The sequence below is a fragment of the Podarcis muralis genome, chromosome 10 (assembly GCF_964188315.1).
Source record: "Podarcis muralis chromosome 10, rPodMur119.hap1.1, whole genome shotgun sequence".
Lineage (NCBI taxonomy): Eukaryota > Metazoa > Chordata > Lepidosauria > Squamata > Lacertidae > Podarcis > Podarcis muralis.
The window spans coordinates 43,984,767-43,989,634 of record NC_135664.1 but is presented as its reverse complement, the minus strand read 5'-3'; the positions used below and the strand labels follow the sequence as shown (position 1 = coordinate 43,989,634).

Here is a 4,868-nt window from a genome sequence, read left to right as displayed (position 1 = left end):
CAAAACCAGAATCATAAGGAAGTACCGAGGTTTAGAAATAAATGGCATAAAAAGCATTGTAAAAAAAAAGGCAGAGTGGAACAATTAAGTCTTCAAGGCATATTTTAAGGGCTCTTTTCTGTAGGAAGAGTTGTGCAACTGCACGGCCCTCACCAAGTATTAAATAATAATAACAACAAGAATGGTAATAAAGCTATTCATTTATACTGCTGGCATATTCATTTAAGATATGAATATAGTGCCATTCAGGTGAACCTCATGAAGCAGTTTACCTCATGAAGCAGTGATACAATAAGCATCAGTTGCAACAATATAATTAAACAGCAAAGGCAGGCTTCAAGGGAGAAGCCCTTTCCAACACTAGATCTCCCCTGCCCTTAGAGAAAGATGGTCTTTGAATATCCCTGGGGTGGCAGTTGTGGGAGAGGCCACCTCAGCTGAAACACCAAATGGTTGAGTGTGGGCTGCTCTCTAAGCCCCTCCGGGGGGTGGGGGGCGAATCTGAGCACATCTTGGATCACCCTTAAACAGGACTACTTTTTGGTATATAAAAAAAATTAGGGTGCCACGAATCTTGATAAAAATGCTGTGGGTGCTAGCACTAAATGGCTGCTGCGGGGAGCAAAACAGAGGTGACAGAACTGGGGTGGGGAGGAGAGAGAGGCTCCTCTGTCCCAAAGCAAAAATAAATCAGACTGGCTGATGGTGGAGGGCTGTTGGCTACCCCCCTCTCCATGGAAAAAACAAAACTGGAATATATTTGTGTTTTGAAAGTCACCTCTTGTCACTGCTAATTTTTACCCAACAGTAAAATTAAGATTCATTTACCTGCCCGCTGACAGCGTTACACATCAGTGTCAGTAATTGCACTCAGATCTTTGGGTCACTGACTACCTGCGTGAAGGTATTTGATCACAATTCTTTATTTTTCTTCCCTCAAGTTTCTTCCCTCAGTTTAGGGCACCTGCATCGTTTGTCATGGCTGCTAACACCACAGCACCTCCCCCAGGCTGCGGCAACATTGACCCCGATTATTATTACCTCTGTGACATCTGCGAAGCCTGGGGCATCGGTCTGGAGACGGTGGCTGCTGCAGGCATCCTGGTCTCGCTGGCGCTTCTGCTGGCATTCTTTGTCCTTAGCTGCATGGTCAAAGACAAGACCAAGCAAAGCATGGTCCCCATTCAGCTCCTCTTCCTTCTGGGCACCCTGGGAATCTTCAGCCTCACCTTTGTGTTCATCATCCGGCTCAATAAGCAGACTGGCCCTGCTCGCTTCATCTTACACGGGGTCCTCTTTGCCCTCTGCTTCTCCTGCCTTCTGACCCATGCTTTCAACCTCGTCAGGCTGGTGAGAGGAAAGGCACCCCTTTCACTACGGTCTATGCTGGTATACACTTTGGGCCTTACTGCAGTCCAGTTGATCATTGCCGTCAAGTACATCCTCATCACAGTCGGAAGAGACGGCATTGATTTGGAGAGGATGGGGAGAGAACAACGCAACAAGGACTTTGTCATGCTCTCGACCTATGTGCTCGTCCTCATGGGCCTCACCTTTGTGGTCTCCATGTTCACCTTCTGCGGACCGTGCAAGGGCTGGAAGAGGCATGGGATGCACATCTTTCTCACCGTTCTCTTCTCTAAAGCCATCTGGGCTGCGTGGATCACAGTGCTGTTCATCAGTGGCTTCCCTGGCGATGGTACCCAAAGCAAGTGGGATGACCCACTCATTGGTGTTGCTTTGGTGCTGAACGGATGGGTTTTCCTGATGATGTACACAGTGCCTGAGATCTGTTTTCTTGCTACTCCATGCCAGACTCCAGAAAAAAATCCCCGGAAGACCACAACCACGCAACAGAGCATTGAAGCAGCAAGTACTCAAGGTATGCAGCTCTTCTGATGTCTAAGAGTAGATGCGTAAACAAGAAAACCAGAATGGCAGGGATATTTTAAGCTAAGAAATACAGGGATGAAGTCAAGTGGATGACAGTTTAGTATAATTTTAGCATATGAAAATGCTAAAGAAAATTACCATAGTTTGAATCTTGACTAAGGCTGAAATCCTGCCCAGTAGGCCAGTAGGGTTACAGTCTGGGAATCGTACCTAAAGCTAAAATCACATATAGCCAAAACCCACTGGGTTCAATGGTGGGTGGGACTGCCAAAGTCTCTCCCCTCACCCCTCAGTTTCTGCCCCCTTTTTAATTAATTATTTGTTGTTGTTATGCGTGTAAAGCTGAATGTGCACCAGTTAAATGTGTGCTAGTTGTGTGCTTACTGTCCTCACTTACTTGGAGTCAGTCACACTTTAACTCACCAAGGCTTGTGCCGTAAATGAGGAACCTCTGGTCCTCCGGATGCTGCTAGACTGCAACACTCATCAACCACAGCCAACACAACCCAGAGGGATGATGGGGGTTGTAGTTCATCAACATCTGGATGAAGCCCTGCCTCAATCCCATTGAACTCAATGAGGTTTAAGTTAGAGTAGCTTAAGTACAATTGGTTTCAATGGGCCTAAAATGTGACCAACATGGTCTGAATCCAACTCTTTTTTAAAAAAGAAAAAAATAGCTCTTAATCCATTGAAATCAATGGGACTTAAGTTAGTTGTGCTGAGGCATCACTAAATAAGGGCTTGTGCACAGTTCCGCTTATCCTGTGCCTAGAAAGCATGGGTCTGAGTGGTTTTCCACTTGCCTCGCTCTTTCTAGGGACAGTCTGAGTGATTTTGCTCTGCTATCCCTGGAAAACTCACTCTTTAGCAATAAATTGGAACCAACAGCAATCTGCAGAAAACCCAATAGCTAAAGAGTGGCTTTTCCCACGGGAGGTGGAGCAGGAGCAGCAGGGCAAACGGAGGAGTGGATAGGCTTTTAGTCTGGATGCAACACTCTTAAAAAGAATAAGAACATTAACTGTTTTGACTTGTGCATTTGAAACAATAACAACACCAGGTATGCATATTTGGGATTTTTTTAAAAAAATATGGTACACAGTACACAAGCATTCTCTCGGAATCAAAATAGTGAAAACACTGTATTTACGTGAATGTAAAGCACACCTTTTTTGGCCAAAAAATTAGGGCATGCATTAGATTTTATGGCACATTTATATTTGCCAGCAAATACTTTTTTGGTTTCAAGTTTTTGAAAATCGAGGTGCGCATTAGATTCGATGACGCATTACCTTCACATAAATATGGTAAGGGGGGGGGGAATCTTTTAATACAAGAAAAACAGAGATGAAATAAAATGCAAGCTGGATATTTAGTTCTCTTAAAGAGTCATTTGTGATGACAATACATTTAGAATTTTACCAAAATTCCATTGGTAAAATAGAACCAGTGCATGATATATAATTAAAGGCTTTCGTCATGAGGCTGGTCACCTCTTCTCAGGTTGAGCACTCCCATCTCATATAGCAAAATATACATGTCAACTTGTTTTCTTTTTATATTAAAAAAAAATGGAGTGGACAACAGCAGGGCTACTGCCTGCCAGTACAACAAACAATATTGTTCTATTGCTTTTGCATTAGGAGTTACAGGATTATTCAGCAAAGACTTACAGCACTTCCAGACTGTCAGTGTTTCAGGGTGGGATTCAACTTACCAGACTGCACAGTTAAAACTGATCTGAAGTTCTTGTGAAACACTTACCCCAAAGATCAGACTTTTAATAATAATAATAATAATAATAATAATTATAATAATAATAATAATAATAATAATAATAATAATAATAATAATAATAATATACCCCGCCCATCTGGCTGGGTTTCCCCAGCCACTCTGGGTGGCTTCCAACAAAATATTAAAATACTATAGTCTATCAAACATTAAAAGCTTCCCTAAACAGGGCTGCCTTCAGATGTCTTCTAAATGTCTGGTAGTTGTTGTTCTCTTTGACATCTGATGGAAGGGCATTCCACAGGGTGGGTGCCACTACCAAGAAAGCCCTCTGCCTGGTTCCCTGTAACTTGGCTTCTACAGCGAGGGAACTACCAGAAGGCCCTCAGCACTGGACCTCAGTGTCCGGGCAGAACGATGGGGGTGGAGACGCTCCTTCAGGTATTTTGGACCGAGGCCGTTTAGGGCTTTAAAGGTCAGCACCAACACTTTGAATTGTGCTTGGAAACGTACTGGGAGCCAATGTAGGTCTTTCAGGACTGGGGTTATATGGTCTCGGAGGCTGCTCCCAGTCACCAATCTAGCTGCCGCATTCTGGATTAGTTGTAGTTTCCGGGTCACCTTCAAAGGTAGCCCCACATAGAGCGCATTGCAATTGTCCAAGGAAAGTGATGGGGAAATGCACTTGGAAGTGTGGGATATTCCTCCTTCATGCAGTGTAATCGAACCTCTCCTCAAACAAATCAGGCTCAATGAACAGGTCATCAGGAAGGGCATGTTTTGAGCTCATCAACTACTGTACTTAAATTATTGGTTTGGGGCTTGAACTTTGATTCCATTTGCCAACCTGGAAGTGATGCCTTGTGGGTAGTCCTCCTTTGACCCCATGACTGATTCTGCCATAGGAGGCTCAGGCTACCCAGGCTACCCAAATAGTTATGCCACCAATGTCAGTCAGCAGCTTTGGGGCAACAACCACACCGTGGGAGGAGGGGTCAATGTGTGCCTCACTCTTCCGTACTGAGACACCATCTGGGAACTGCTGGCATAAGTTATTACCCAATTGGTTGAATGGAGCCCCTGCCAGACTTCTGGTATCAGTTCTGTGGCATTAACCCTCTTGTTTTTTCCACCCCTATTCATCAGCCCCAGACAAAGAAGGAGCTGAGGAAGATGTTTTGCTCCTCACAGATGAGAACCGCTTTCAGTCAAAGGTAAATCTGGATTTCGCTGGAAAG

At 44.4% G+C, this 4,868-nt stretch overlaps 1 pseudogene; it reads left to right on the top strand.

Annotated features, from left to right (window-relative positions):
• The first annotated feature begins 440 nt into the window (after positions 1–440).
• LOC114605564 (retinoic acid-induced protein 3 pseudogene) lies at positions 441–4,654 on the top strand (annotated as a pseudogene).
• Positions 4,655–4,868: the final 214 nt, after the last annotated feature.